The sequence below is a fragment of the Anopheles coustani genome, assembly GCF_943734705.1.
Source record: "Anopheles coustani chromosome X unlocalized genomic scaffold, idAnoCousDA_361_x.2 X_unloc_8, whole genome shotgun sequence".
Taxonomy (NCBI): Eukaryota; Metazoa; Arthropoda; class Insecta; order Diptera; family Culicidae; genus Anopheles; species Anopheles coustani.
In genome coordinates this window covers 1-17,500 of record NW_026525192.1, presented here as the reverse complement: position 1 = coordinate 17,500, position 17,500 = coordinate 1, and positions in this window count along the sequence as shown.

Sequence of the window (17,500 nt, the reverse complement as noted above, 5' to 3'; positions counted from 1 at the left end):
TATTAAGATGGGAGATGAATAAGATCAAGATTCATCTCCATGCAGCATCCCATTCATCTCCCAGCATCCTAACATATGAATTTCTATGAATTTATGAAAAATCGACTAAGTCCGAGATGCCTTTAAGTAGGGATGCTGTATTGAGATGAGAGATGTAGGAGATCAAGATTCATCTCCATGCAGCATCCCATTCATCTCGCAGCATCCTAACATATGAATTACTATGAATTTATGAAAAATCGACTAAGTCCGAGATGGCTTTAAGTAGGGATGCTGTATTGAGATGAGAGATGTAGGAGATCAAGATTCATCTCCATGCAGCATCCCATTCATCTCGCAGCATCCTAACATATGAATTTCTATGAATTTATGAAAAATCGACTAAGTCCGAGATGCCTTTAAGTAGGGATGCTGTATTGAGATGGGAGATGTAGGAGATCAAGATTCATCTCCATGCAGCATCCCATTCATCTCGCAGCATCCTAACATATGAATTTCCTAGAATTTATGAAAAATCGGCTAAGTCCGAGGTGCCATTAGGAAGGGATGCTGTATTAAGATGGGAGATGAAGAAGAGCAAGATTCATCTCCATGCAGCATCCCATTTATCTCGCTGCATCCTAACATGTGTTTTTCTTAGAATTTATGAAAAATCGACTAAGTCCGAGATTCCTTTAAGAAGGGATGCTGTATTAAGATGGGAGATGAAGAAGATCAAGATTCATCTCCATGCAGCATCCCATTCATCTCGCAGCTTCCTTACATATGAATTTCTAAGAATTAATGAAAACTCGACTAAGTCCGAGATGCCTTTAAGAAGGGATGCTGTATTAAGATGGGAGATGAAGAAGATCAAGTTTCATCTCCATGCAGCATCCCATTTATCTCGCAATATCCTAACATATGTTTATCTTTGAATTTATGAAAAATCGTTTAAGTCCGAGATGCCTTTAAGTAGGGATGCTGTATTGAGATGGGGGATGAAGAAGATCAAGATTCATCTCCATGCAGCATCCCATTCATCTCCCAGAATCCTAACATATGTTTTTCTTAGAATTTATTAAAAATCGACTAAGTCCGAGATGCCTTTAAGTAGGGATGCTGTATTAAGATGGGAGATGAAGAAGATCAAGATTCATCTCCATGCAGCATCCCATTTATCTCGCAGCATCCTAACATATGTTTTTCTTAGAATTTATGAAAAATCGACTAAGTCCGAGATGCCTTTAAGTAGGGATGCTCTATTAAGATGGGAGATGAAGAAGATCAAGATTCATCACCATGCAGCATCCCATTCATCTCGCAGCATCCTTACACATGTTTTTCTAAGAATTTATGAAAAATCGACTATGTCCGAGATGCCTTTAAGTAGGGATGCTGTATTAAGATGGGAGATGAAGAAGATCAAGATTCATCTCCATGCAGCATCCCATTCATCTCCCAGCATCCTAACATATGTTTTTCTTAGAATTTATGAAAAATCGACTAAGTCCGAGATGCCTTTAAGTAGGGATGCTGTATTGAGATGGGAGATGAAGAAGATCAAGATTCATCTCCATGCAGCATCCCATTCATCTCCCAGCATCCTAACATATGAATTTCTATGAATTTATGAAAAATCGACTAAGTCCGAGATGCCTTTAAGTAGGGATGCTGTATTGAGATGAGAGATGAAGAAGATCAAGATTCATCTCCATGCAGCATCCCATTCATCTCGCAGCATCCTAACATATGAATTTCTTAGTATTTATGAAAAATCGACTAAGTCCGAGATGCCTTTAAGTAGGGATGCTGTATCGAGATGGGAGATGGAGAAGATCAAGATTTATCTCCTTGCAGCATCCCATTCATCTCGCAGCATCCTAACATATGTTTTTCTTAGAATTTATGAAAAATCGACTAAGTCCGAGATGCATTTAAGTAGGGATGCTGTATTAAGATGGGAGATGAAGAAGATCAAGATTCATCTCCATGCAGCATCCCGTTCATCTCGCAGCATCCTAACATATGTTTTACTTAGAATTTATGAAAAATCGACTAAGTCCGAGGTGCCTTTAAGTAGGGATGCTGTATTAAGACGGGAGATGTAGGAGATCAAGATTCATCTCCATGCAGCATCCCATTCATCTCCCAGCATCCAAACATATGATTTTCTTAGAATTTATGAAAAATCGACTAAGTACGAGATGCCTCTAAGTAGGGATGCTGTATTTAGATGGGAGATGAAGAAGATCAAGATCCATCTCCATGCAGCATCCCATTCATCTCGCAGCATCCTAACATATGTTTTTCTTAGAATTTATGAAAAATCGACTAAGTCCGAGATGCCTTTAAGTAGGGATGCTGTATTAAGATGGGAGATGAAGAAGATCAAGATTCATCTCCATGCAGCATCCCATTCATCTCCCAGCATCCTAACATATGAATTTCTTAGAATTTTCGAAAAATTGACTAAGTCCGAGATCCCTTTAAGTAGGGATGCTGTATTAAGATGGGAGATTAAGAAGATCAAGATTCATCTCCATGCAGCATCCCATTCATCTCCCAGCAACCTAACATATGTTTTTCTTAGAATTTAGGAAAAATCGACTAAGTCCGAGATGCCTTGAAGTAGGGATGCTGTATTAAGATGGGAGATGAAGAAGATCAAGATTCATCTCCATGCAGCATCCCATTCATCTCGCAGCATCCTAACATATGTTTTTCTTAGAATTTATGAAAAATCGACTAAGTCCGAGATGCCTTTAAGTAGGGATGCTGTATTAAGATGGGAGATAAAGAAGATCAAGATTCATCTCCATGCAGCATCCCATTCATCTCCCAGCATCCCAACATATGTTTTTCTTAGAATTTATGAAAAATCGACTAAGTCCGAGATGCCTTTAAGTAGGGATGCTGTATTAAGATGGGAGATGAAGAAGATCAAGATTCATCTCCATGCAGCATCCCATTCATCTCGCAGCATCCTAACATATGTTTTTCTTAGAATTTATGAAAAATCGACTAAGTCCGAGATGCCTTTAAGTAGGGATGCTGTATTAAGATGGGAGATGAAGAAGATCAAGATTCATCTCCATGCAGCATCCCATTCATCTCGCAGCATCCTTACATATGAATTTCTTAGAATTTATGAAAATTCGACTAAGTCCGAGATGCCTTTAAGTAGTGATGCTGTATGAAGATGGGAGATGAAGAAGATCAAGATTCATCTCCATGCAGCATCCCATTCATCTCGCAGCATCCTAACATATGTTTTTCTTAGAATTTATGAAAAATCGACTAAGTCCGAGATGCCTTTAAGTAGGGATGCTGTATTAAGATGGGAGATGAAGAAGATCAAGATACATCTCCATGCAGCATCTAATTCATCTCGCAGCATCCTAACATATGTTTTTCTTAGAATTTATGAAAAATCGACTAAGTCCGAGATACCTTTAAGTAGGGATGCTGTTTTGAGATGGGAGATGTAGGAGATCAAGATTCATCTCCATGCAGCATCCCATTCATCTCGCAGCATCCTAACATATGAATTTCTATGAATTTATGAAAAATCGACTAAGTCCGAGATGGCTTTAAGTAGGGATGCTGTATTGAGATGAGAGATGTAGGAGATCAAGATTCATCTCCATGCAGCATCCCATTCATCTCGCAGCATCCTAACATATGAATTTCTATGAATTTATGAAAAATCGACTAAGTCCGAGATGCCTTTAAGTAGGGATGCTGTATTGAGATGGGAGATGTAGGAGATCAAGATTCATCTCCATGCAGCATCCCATTCATCTCCCAGCATCCTAACATATGAATTTCTATGAATTTATGAAAAATCGACTAAGTCCGAGATGCCTTTAAGTAGGGATGCTGTATTATGATGGGAGATGAAGAAGATCAAGATTCATCTCCATGCAGCATCCCATTCATCTCGCAGCATCCTAACATATGAATTTCTTAGAATTTATGAAAAATCGACTAAGTCCGAGATGCCTTTAAGTAGGGATGCTGTATTGAGATGAGAGATGTAGGAGATCAAGATTCATCTCCATGCAGCATCCCATTCATCTCGCAGCATCCTAACATATGAATTTCTATGAATTTATGAAAAATCGACTAAGTCCGAGATGGCTTTAAGTAGGGATGCTGTATTGAGATGAGAGATGTAGGAGATCAAGATTCATCTCCATGCAGCATCTCATTCATCTCCCAGCATCCTAACATATGAATTTCTTAGAATTTATGAAAAATCGACTAAGTCCGAGATGCCTTTAAGTAGGGATGCTGTATTAAGATGGGAGATGAAGAAGATCAAGATTCATCTCCATGCAGCATCCCATTCATCTTGCAGCATCCTAACATATGAATTTCTATGAATTTATGAAAAATCGACTAAGTCCGAGATGGCTTTAAGTAGGGATGCTGTATTGAGATGAGAGATGTAGGAGATCAAGATTCATCTCCATGCAGCATCTCATTCATCTTCCAGCATCCTAACATATGAATTTCTTAGAATTTATGAAAAATCGACTAAGTCCGAGATGCATTTAAGTAGGGATGCTGTATTAAGATGGGAGATGGAGTAGATCAAGATTCATCTCCATGCAGCATCCCATTCATCTCGCAGCATCCTAACATATGAATTTCTATGAATTTATGAAAAATCGACTAAGTCCGAGATGGCTTTAAGTAGGGATGCTGTATTGAGATGAGAGATGTAGGAGATCAATATTCATCTCCATGCAGCATCTCATTCATCTCCCAGCATCCTAACATATGAATTTCTTAGAATTTATGAAAAATCGACTAAGTCCGAGATGCCTTTAAGTAGGGATGCTGTATTAAGATGGGAGATGTAGGAGATCAAGATTCATCTCCATGCAGCATCCCATTCATCTCCCAGCATCCTAACATATGAATTTCTATGAATTTAAGAAAAATCGACTAAGTCCGAGATGCCTTTAAGTAGGGATGCTGTATTGAGATGAGAGATGTAGGAGTTCAAGATTCATCTCCATGCAGCATCCCATTCATCTCGCAGCATCCTCACATATGAATTTCTATGAATTTATGAAAAATCGACTAAGTCCGAGATGCCTTTAAGTAGGGATGCTGTATTGAGATGAGAGATGTAGGAGATCAAGATTCATCTCCATGCAGCATCCCATTCATCTTCCAGCATCCTAACATATGAATTTCTATGAATTTATGAAAAATCGACTAAGTCCGAGATGCCTTTAAGTAGGGATGCTGTATTGAGATGGGAGATGTAGGAGATCAAGATTCATCTCCATGCAGCATCCCATTCATCTCCCAGCATCCTAACATATGAATTTCTTAGAATTTATGAAAAATCGACTAAGTCCGAGAAGCCTTTAAGTAGGGATGCTGTATTAAGATGGGAGATGAATAAGATCAAGATTCATCTCCATGCAGCATCCCATTCATCTCCCAGCATCCTAACATATGAATTTCTATGAATTTATGAAAAATCGACTAAGTCCGAGATGCCTTTAAGTAGGGATGCTGTATTGAGATGAGAGATGTAGGAGATCAAGATTCATCTCCATGCAGCATCCCATTCATCTCGCAGCATCCTAACATATGAATTACTATGAATTTATGAAAAATCGACTAAGTCCGAGATGGCTTTAAGTAGGGATGCTGTATTGAGATGAGAGATGTAGGAGATCAAGATTCATCTCCATGCAGCATCCCATTCATCTCGCAGCATCCTAACATATGAATTTCTATGAATTTATGAAAAATCGACTAAGTCCGAGATGCCTTCAAGTAGGGATGCTGTATTGAGATGGGAGATGTAGGAGATCAAGATTCATCTCCATGCAGCATCCCATTCATCTCGCAGCATCCTAACATATGAATTTCCTAGAATTTATGAAAAATCGGCTAAGTCCGAGGTGCCATTAGGAAGGGATGCTGTATTAAGATGGGAGATGAAGAAGAGCAAGATTCATCTCCATGCAGCATCCCATTTATCTCGCTGCATCCTAACATGTGTTTTTCTTAGAATTTATGAAAAATCGACTAAGTCCGAGATTCCTTTAAGAAGGGATGCTGTATTAAGATGGGAGATGAAGAAGATCAAGATTCATCTCCATGCAGCATCCCATTCATCTCGCAGCTTCCTTACATATGAATTTCTAAGAATTAATGAAAACTCGACTAAGTCCGAGATGCCTTTAAGAAGGGATGCTGTATTAAGATGGGAGATGAAGAAGATCAAGTTTCATCTCCATGCAGCATCCCATTTATCTCGCAATATCCTAACATATGTTTATCTTTGAATTTATGAAAAATCGTTTAAGTCCGAGATGCCTTTAAGTAGGGATGCTGTATTGAGATGGGGGATGAAGAAGATCAAGATTCATCTCCATGCAGCATCCCATTCATCTCCCAGAATCCTAACATATGTTTTTCTTAGAATTTATTAAAAATCGACTAAGTCCGAGATGCCTTTAAGTAGGGATGCTGTATTAAGATGGGAGATGAAGAAGATCAAGATTCATCTCCATGCAGCATCCCATTTATCTCGCAGCATCCTAACATATGTTTTTCTTAGAATTTATGAAAAATCGACTAAGTCCGAGATGCCTTTAAGTAGGGATGCTCTATTAAGATGGGAGATGAAGAAGATCAAGATTCATCACCATGCAGCATCCCATTCATCTCGCAGCATCCTTACACATGTTTTTCTAAGAATTTATGAAAAATCGACTAAGTCCGAGATGCCTTTAAGTAGGGATGCTGTTTTAAGATGGGAGATGAAGAAGATCAAGATTCATCTCCATGCAGCATCCCATTCATCTCCCAGCATCCTAACATATGTTTTTCTTAGAATTTATGAAAAATCGACTAAGTCCGAGATGCCTTTAAGTAGGGATGCTGTATTGAGATGGGAGATGAAGAAGATCAAGATTCATCTCCATGCAGCATCCCATTCATCTCCCAGCATCCTAACATATGAATTTCTATGAATTTATGAAAAATCGACTAAGTCCGAGATGCCTTTAAGTAGGGATGCTGTATTGAGATGAGAGATGAAGAAGATCAAGATTCATCTCCATGCAGCATCCCATTCATCTCGCAGCATCCTAACATATGAATTTCTTAGTATTTATGAAAAATCGACTAAGTCCGAGATGCCTTTAAGTAGGGATGCTGTATCGAGATGGGAGATGGAGAAGATCAAGATTTATCTCCTTGCAGCATCCCATTCATCTCGCAGCATCCTAACATATGTTTTTCTTAGAATTTATGAAAAATCGACTAAGTCCGAGATGCATTTAAGTAGGGATGCTGTATTAAGATGGGAGATGAAGAAGATCAAGATTCATCTCCATGCAGCATCCCGTTCATCTCGCAGCATCCTAACATATGTTTTACTTAGAATTTATGAAAAATCGACTAAGTCCGAGGTGCCTTTAAGTAGGGATGCTGTATTAAGACGGGAGATGTAGGAGATCAAGATTCATCTCCATGCAGCATCCCATTCATCTCCCAGCATCCAAACATATGATTTTCTTAGAATTTATGAAAAATCGACTAAGTACGAGATGCCTCTAAGTAGGGATGCTGTATTTAGATGGGAGATGAAGAAGATCAAGATCCATCTCCATGCAGCATCCCATTCATCTCGCAGCATCCTAACATATGTTTTTCTTAGAATTTATGAAAAATCGACTAAGTCCGAGATGCCTTTAAGTAGGGATGCTGTATTAAGATGGGAGATGAAGAAGATCAAGATTCATCTCCATGCAGCATCCCATTCATCTCCCAGCATCCTAACATATGAATTTCTTAGAATTTTCGAAAAATTGACTAAGTCCGAGATCCCTTTAAGTAGGGATGCTGTATTAAGATGGGAGATTAAGAAGATCAAGATTCATCTCCATGCAGCATCCCATTCATCTCCCAGCAACCTAACATATGTTTTTCTTAGAATTTAGGAAAAATCGACTAAGTCCGAGATGCCTTGAAGTAGGGATGCTGTATTAAGATGGGAGATGAAGAAGATCAAGATTCATCTCCATGCAGCATCCCATTCATCTCGCAGCATCCTAACATATGTTTTTCTTAGAATTTATGAAAAATCGACTAAGTCCGAGATGCCTTTAAGTAGGGATGCTGTATTAAGATGGGAGATAAAGAAGATCAAGATTCATCTCCATGCAGCATCCCATTCATCTCCCAGCATCCCAACATATGTTTTTCTTAGAATTTATGAAAAATCGACTAAGTCCGAGATGCCTTTAAGTAGGGATGCTGTATTAAGATGGGAGATGAAGAAGATCAAGATTCATCTCCATGCAGCATCCCATTCATCTCGCAGCATCCTAACATATGTTTTTCTTAGAATTTATGAAAAATCGACTAAGTCCGAGATGCCTTTAAGTAGGGATGCTGTATTAAGATGGGAGATGAAGAAGATCAAGATTCATCTCCATGCAGCATCCCATTCATCTCGCAGCATCCTTACATATGAATTTCTTAGAATTTATGAAAATTCGACTAAGTCCGAGATGCCTTTAAGTAGTGATGCTGTATGAAGATGGGAGATGAAGAAGATCAAGATTCATCTCCATGCAGCATCCCATTCATCTCGCAGCATCCTAACATATGTTTTTCTTAGAATTTATGAAAAATCGACTAAGTCCGAGATGCCTTTAAGTAGGGATGCTGTATTAAGATGGGAGGTGAAGAAGATCAAGATACATCTCCATGCAGCATCTAATTCATCTCGCAGCATCCTAACATATGTTTTTCTTAGAATTTATGAAAAATCGACTAAGTCCGAGATACCTTTAAGTAGGGATGCTGTTTTGAGATGGGAGATGTAGGAGATCAAGATTCATCTCCATGCAGCATCCCATTCATCTCGCAGCATCCTAACATATGAATTTCTATGAATTTATGAAAAATCGACTAAGTCCGAGATGGCTTTAAGTAGGGATGCTGTATTGAGATGAGAGATGTAGGAGATCAAGATTCATCTCCATGCAGCATCCCATTCATCTCGCAGCATCCTAACATATGAATTTCTATGAATTTATGAAAAATCGACTAAGTCCGAGATGCCTTTAAGTAGGGATGCTGTATTGAGATGGGAGATGTAGGAGATCAAGATTCATCTCCATGCAGCATCCCATTCATCTCCCAGCATCCTAACATATGAATTTCTATGAATTTATGAAAAATCGACTAAGTCCGAGATGCCTTTAAGTAGGGATGCTGTATTATGATGGGAGATGAAGAAGATCAAGATTCATCTCCATGCAGCATCCCATTCATCTCGCAGCATCCTAACATATGAATTTCTTAGAATTTATGAAAAATCGACTAAGTCCGAGATGCCTTTAAGTAGGGATGCTGTATTGAGATGAGAGATGTAGGAGATCAAGATTCATCTCCATGCAGCATCCCATTCATCTCGCAGCATCCTAACATATGAATTTCTATGAATTTATGAAAAATCGACTAAGTCCGAGATGGCTTTAAGTAGGGATGCTGTATTGAGATGAGAGATGTAGGAGATCAAGATTCATCTCCATGCAGCATCTCATTCATCTCCCAGCATCCTAACATATGAATTTCTTAGAATTTATGAAAAATCGACTAAGTCCGAGATGCCTTTAAGTAGGGATGCTGTATTAAGATGGGAGATGAAGAAGATCAAGATTCATCTCCATGCAGCATCCCATTCATCTTGCAGCATCCTAACATATGAATTTCTATGAATTTATGAAAAATCGACTAAGTCCGAGATGGCTTTAAGTAGGGATGCTGTATTGAGATGAGAGATGTAGGAGATCAAGATTCATCTCCATGCAGCATCTCATTCATCTTCCAGCATCCTAACATATGAATTTCTTAGAATTTATGAAAAATCGACTAAGTCCGAGATGCATTTAAGTAGGGATGCTGTATTAAGATGGGAGATGGAGTAGATCAAGATTCATCTCCATGCAGCATCCCATTCATCTCGCAGCATCCTAACATATGAATTTCTATGAATTTATGAAAAATCGACTAAGTCCGAGATGGCTTTAAGTAGGGATGCTGTATTGAGATGAGAGATGTAGGAGATCAATATTCATCTCCATGCAGCATCTCATTCATCTCCCAGCATCCTAACATATGAATTTCTTAGAATTTATGAAAAATCGACCGCATCCGAGAATCCTGACCGGGTTGGCCCCATATAATGAAAGTTGCGTCTCTACACGCCCAACTTATGAATATTCTACGCCAAGTCGCTATCTCTTACCGGTAAGCCGGTATTCACCTTCCAAGGGGGATTTTGGTCAAGTGCCATTTCCTGCGACTTGGTCCCCGAATACGACCATCATCACCTAATATCTCCGTGGTCTTTCAACTCAGCCTCATGAAACTTTCAGGGTAGATAGGTCTCCCCGAGACCTTTCCAACGGTGAGCCGTTTGCCTCGCTCGGCCATATACAGCCGAAGTTATTAATGGTACTTGGTACCTTACCCTGTTTTTTCCATACTTGTTCGTACTTGGGTACAAACTTTGTATCGCCCATATCTCCACTTTGGAGGCCAGCCAGCACCTTGGCCCCAAATACTTTTTTGTTGGTCATACTATACCCAAAATATAAATGTTCTACGTCAACTTGCTATCTCTTCTCCAACTTGCCGTTATTCTTGGTCCAAGTCCCATTTCATTCGTTTTTGGACCCATTTTGCTATATGTTTCACTAATAGCTTCGGCCATGGACAAGCTGATTTTCTATTTGTATTTTTGCTTGATAGTCCCACTCAAGACCATTCCAAATCACATCGCAACTTGTCGCTCGGTGGCAAACTGACCGAGTTATAATTCATGAAAGGTACCTCTTCTTGGTACACCACATGGTCGGCCCAAACCATAAACCGACCAAACGACCGACTTGGAGCACCCTGACCGGGTTGCCCCCATATAATGAAAGTTGCGTCTTTACACGCCCAACTTATGAATATTCTACGCCAAGTCGCTATCTCTTACCGGTAAGCCGGTATTCACCTTCCAAGCGTGATTTTGGTCAAGTGCCATTTCCTGCGACTTGGTCCCCGAATTGGACCATCATCACCTAATATCTCCGTGGTCTTTCAACTCAGCCTCATGAAACTTTCAGGGTAGATAGGTCTCCCCAATACCTTTCCAACGATATGCGGTTTGCCTCGCTAGGCCATCTACAGCCGAAGTTATTCATGGTACTTGGTACCTTACCCTGTTTTTTCCATACTTGTTCATACTTGGGTACAAACTTTGAATCGCCCATATCACCACTTTGGAGGCCAGCCAGCGCCTTGGCCCCATACACATTTTTGTTGGTCATACCACGCACTAGTTATAAATGTTCTACGCAAGCTTGCTATCTCTTCTCCAACTTGCGGTTATTTTTGACTCAAGTCCCATTTCCATAGTTTTTGGTACCAATTTGCTCTATGTTTCGCTAATAGCTTCGCCCAAGGACTTTGTGATTTTTTGTTCGCATTTTTCCTAAATAGTCCCACTCAAGACTATTCCAAATCACACCTTAGCTTGTCGCTCAGTGCCATACAGCCAGAGTTTTAATTCATGAAAGGTACATAACCTTGGTACACCACGTGGTCGGTCCAAACCATCAACCAACCATATGACCGACTTCGAGTCGAGCTAGCGGCTAGGCTCAATATAATGAAATGCGTGTCTTGATGCGGGCTACTGACGGTCTGAACAATGTAGCTCGCTAGCTCGTCTCTAAACTTGTGTTTTGGTCGAATATTGGGTGTTCATGTACCACTTCGGGTAACATGGACTTTGGTGCAACTTTACCACTTGTGCACTTAATTACTTCCCGGTCATTCAAGTCTTTGCCTTCATACTTTCAGGGTAGTTAGGTCTCGTCGAGACCTTTCCATACATATGCCAAACTCATCGATCGGACATCTATAGCCCGAGTTATTCGCGGTACACCGTACCTTACCCTGTTTTTTCCTCAATTGGGTACAAACCTTGGAACACCCATATCGCCCCTTTAGAGACTAGCTGGCACGTTGGCCTCATATAATGATAAGTGCACCTCAACTAGGGCTACTGACGGTCAGAACATTTCAACTTGCTAGCTCGGGCCCACACTTGTGTTTTTCTCGAATATATGGTTCAAGTGTGCCACTTTGGGCACTTTTGGACATTTTGTCCCCACACAACTTTCTTGCCTTGGTAGATAGGGTCTTGTGTTTTTGGGCAAAAAGATGCACCAAGATATGGTCTAACTTTCGTTCTTGTACCGCAAAGCGCTACCTCCAACACCCGAGGAGATAGAAAGTGATTATGTTCGGTATATCGGTCTTCCATGGCCTACTATGGTAAACCCCTGCAGGTATGCAACCGAAGGTGCTTGGTACATGTATTTGGTGCAATATCGGTGCAAAGTAGGTGTTTCCTTGATCGGGCTATAACTTTCTTGGTTGATGTTGGATTGCTTTGCGGTCTTCGGGGGATAGTTAGGGAACATGTTGGCCAACATTTTCTTATTCCTCAGCCTGGCCGTACCTCCTACCGTCTAGGCGGTATTCATGCTCTAAGTTGGAACTTGTGTTCCTTCGGGCAACTTTTCTGACTTTGACGCTTAATAACTTCCGTTCATATGCAGTCTAAGCTCTGCAACTCTCAGGAAAGCTTGTACTACTCATTTCCTTACCATATCAGTCTTTGGCTTGTCGATCCGATGTCTACAGCCTTACTTATTCACGTTCCCTGTAGAGGTAGGTTTTTGCCCATTTTCCAGTTCATGTGGTAACATTCCCGGACTTTGCCGGCTTTCTCTTCATGTGGTAACTTGCTTGCTCATGTGGTAACTTGATAGTGTATTTCCGACAGACCCAATCTCGGACTTAGCCGATTTTTCTCTTCATATTATATGGATCCATCACTAGGCCATGTTGCTTGCTTGTGTGGTAACTTGATAAGGTATTTCTGACAGACCCAATCTCGGACTTAGCCGATTTTTCTCTTCATGTCATATGGATCCTTCACTAGGCCATCTTGCTTGCTTGTGTGGTAACTTGGAAGTGTATTTCTGACAGACCCAATCTGGGACTTAGCCGATTTTTCTCTTCATATTATATGGATCCTGGACTTAGCCGATTTTTCTCTTCATATCATATGGATCCATCACTAGGCCATCTTGCTTGCTCATGTGGTAACTTGGAAGTGTATTTCTGACAGACCCAATCTGGGACTTAGCCGATTTTTCTCTTCATATCATATGGATCCATCACTAGGCCATCTTGCTTGCTTGTGTGGTAACTTGATAGTGTATGTCTGACAGACCCAATCTGGGACTTAGCCGATTTTTCTCTTCATATCATATGGATCCATCACTAGGCCATCTTGCTTGCTTGTGTGGTAACTTGGAAGTGTATTTCTGACAGACCCAATCTGGGACTTAGCCGATTTTTCTCTTCATATTATATGGATCCTGGACTTAGCCGATTTTTCTCTTCATATCATATGGATCCATCACTAGGCCATCTTGCTTGCTTGTGTGGTAACTTGGAAGTGTATTTCTGACAGACCCAATCTGGGACTTAGCCGATTTTTCTCTTCATATCATATGGATCCATCACTAGGCCATCTTGCTTGCTTGTGTGGTAACTTGGAAGTGTATTTCTGACAGACCCAATCTGGGACTTAGCCGATTTTTCTCTTCATATTATATGGATCCTGGACTTAGCCGATTTTTCTCTTCATATCATATGGATCCATCACTAGGCCATCTTGCTTGCTTGTGTGGTAACTTGGAAGTGTATTTCTGACAGACCCAATCTGGGACTTAGCCGATTTTTCTCTTCATATTATATGGATCCTGGACTTAGCCGATTTTTCTCTTCATATCATATGGATCCATCACTAGGCCATCTTGCTTGCTTGAGTGGTAACTTGGAAGTGTATTTCTGACAGACCCAATCTGGGACTTAGCCGATTTTTCTCTTCATATCATATGGATCCATCACTAGGCCATCTTGCTTGCTTGTGTGGTAACTTGGAAGTGTATTTCTGACAGACCCAATCTGGGACTTAGCCGATTTTTCTCTTCATATTATATGGATCCTGGACTTAGCCGATTTTTCTCTTCATATCATATGGATCCATCACTAGGCCATCTTGCTTGCTTGTGTGGTAACTTGGAAGTGTATTTCTGACAGACCCAATCTGGGACTTAGCCGATTTTTCTCTTCATATTATATGGATCCTGGACTTAGCCGATTTTTCTCTTCATATCATATGGATCCATCATTAGGCCATCTTGCTTGCTTGTGTGGTAACTTGATAGTGTATTTCCGACAGACCCAATCTCGGACTTAGCCGATTTTTCTCTTCATATTATATGGTTCCATCACTAGGCCATCTTGCTTGCTTGTGTGGTATCTTGAAAGTGTATGTCTGACAGACCCAATCTCGGACTTAGCCGATTTTTCTCTTCATATAATATGGATCCTGGACTTAGCCTGTTATTAGGTTATTATATATGGATCCTGGACTTAGCCGATTATTAGGTTATTATATATGGATCCTGGACTTAGCCGATTTTTCTCTTCATATAATATGGATCCGGGACTTAGCCGATTATTAGGTTATTATATATGGATCCTGGACTTAGCCGATATTTCTCTTCATATAATATGGATCCGGGACTTAGCCAATTTTTCTCTTCATATAATATGGATCCGGGACTTAGCCGATTTTTCTCTTCATATAATATGGATCCGGGACTTAGCCAATTTTTCTCTTCATGTGGTAACGTATGCCAATCGCTCACAAGTCATGGGATAAGGGTACTTGTGTTCTTCCATCTTCTAAGTCCCGCACGGGGACATCGTGATCGCCCCAAGTCCGGAATAGCGCCAAGTCAAGCCCCACGGTGGCCGTGCAGGACCTGTTAGCGGCGGCCCCACTGACAGCACTAATCCGGACTTAGAAATTATATCTTTCTAATCGAACACCACACACGCAACACCACCATACCACCATCTCCTTGCAAGTACCTAAGTACCCGCAACTCCATGGTGAAGGCAATGTCACTCCATCACCAACCTCTTTGCATTGCAAGCACTTGCGTACCTACAACACTCCGAAGAAGGCAACGGCGCGCGATGCTCGACTCCACACACCTCACCACACCACACCACCGATGGCCAGCCAGCCAGCCAGCCCAGCTAAGGGCTAACCCACCAACCAACCACCAATGGCCTAGGCCAGCCGGATCCCACCTTCAAGTCCAAGCACAGCCAAGTGCAAGTACCGCCAAGTGTTCACCAACCAACCATCACACCAGGTCAGCCGGCCAGTACCCACCTTCAAGTGCCATTACCCTCGGGTGCAAGCCCAATCAAGTGTTAACCAACCAACCCGGCCAAGGCAGCCAACAGGCCGGCACCCTACAGCACCGACCCGCCATCACCACCTCAACCGTTGACCATGCAAGTGGCCTCGGACAACAGGTGACACCCGAAGTACATCCGAAGAACGTATATCAAGTGTTTGCTCACCAAGTCCTCAACCAACCCCAAGTACCCGGAGGTACCCAGAGTGTTGGATCCGCCAACCCGTCCCGGCACTCCAAGTCCTTGCGAACCCAAAGTGTTTGCCCGGTAGGGCCATTGTATCACAACGCTTGCGACCATGCAAGTGGCCTCGAACAAGGTGACAGGGGTATCTTCACCAAGTTCTCAACCAACCCCAAGTACCCGGAGGTACCCAGAGTGTTGGGTCCGCCAACCACTACCAGCACTCTAAGTCCTCGCGAACCCAAAGTGTTTGCCCGGTAGGGCCATTAGACCACAACGCTTGCTAACCATGCAAGTGGTCTCGGACAACAGGCGATACCCGAAGTACATCCGAAGAGTGTATATCAAGTGTTTGTTCACCAAGTCCTCAACCAACCCCAAGTACCCGGAGGTACCCAGAGTGTTGGATCCGCAAACCCGTCCCGGCACTCCAAGTCCTTGCGAACCCAAAGTGTTTGCCCGGTAGGGCCATTGTATCACAACGCTTGCTACCATGCAAGTGGCCTCGGACAACAGGTGACACCCGAAGTACATCCGGAGAGTGTACAACAAGTGTTTGTTCACCAAGTCCTCAACCAACCCCAAGTACCCGGAGGTACCCAGAGTGTTGGATCCGCCAACCCGTCCCGGCACTCCAAGTCCTTGCGAACCCAAAGTGTTTGCCCGGTAGGGCCATTGAATCACAACGCTTGCTAACCATGCAAGTGGTCTCGGACAACAGGTGACACCCGAAGTACATCCGGAGAGTGTATATCAAGTGTTTGTTCACCAAGTCCTCAACCAACCCCAAGTACCCGGAGGTACCCAGAGTGTTGGATCCGCCAACCCGTCCCGGCACTCTAAGTCCTTGCGAACCCAAAGTGTTTGCCCGGTTGGGCCATTAGATCACAACGCTTGCTAACCATGCAAGTGGTCTGGAGTATAGGTGATACTGACATACCACCGAGATGGTACATCTAGTATTGGGTCACCAAAACCAAACCAACCCCAAGTATCAACCCGGCATACTCAGAGTGATGGATCCGCCAACCCGTCCCGGCACTCCAAGTCCTTGACGAACCGAAAGTGTTTGCCCGGTAAGGCCATTAGATCACAACGCTTGCTACCCCACGGCGAGCTAAACATGCAAGTGGTCTTAGGCAACAGGTGACACCCGAAATTCATCCGAAGATGGAATATCAAGTGTTTAATCACCAAGCCAGCATCCAAACACCAAGTACCCCGGGAGGACCCGATGCGTTGCGACCATCTCCAAGTTCTTGACGAACCCGCAGTGAAAGGCGGTAAGGCCTCTGGGCCGCAACGCTCGCATGTGTTAACCCGCAAACACCACTGACCGGTCGGTCCACCGCAAGGGTGGGTCCAACTAGTCCACACACGGTATGCCGCATGTGCCCCCCGGGGGGAGCACACCGCACACAACCACCAAGCATGGGTCGCCTGAAAGGATCGAAATGTACATCTCTCTTCAATGCGTAGCGCCCAGCCTGCAAACCCGTCGTTTTCGGGTGGTCTTAGGAGTCGAAACTATTCTTGGAAGATCGGCAAGCACAACGCCTTTTCCCACTTCAGGTACTTCGGCGAGCGCACTCGCGATAGGCTCAGTTTGAGGGTTTCCAATAAATGGAAAGAGTCTATAGAAGACTCAATCCGGTCTCGTGATGTTATTAGCCATCTAGCTAACGACTCCTATACATATACTACCAGCCTGGTTCGGTTACGACCTTAGAGGCGTTCAGGCATAATCCGACGGACGTAGCGTCATACCAAAGTCCGCTCGGACTAGTATTGAGCCATTGGTCCGTACCTGTGGTTCCTCTCGTACTGCACAGGAATTCCATTGAGATAGTACTTGCACACCAGTAGGGTAAAACTAACCTGTCTCACGACGGTCTAAACCCAGCTCACGTTCCCTTGAAAGGGTGAACAATCC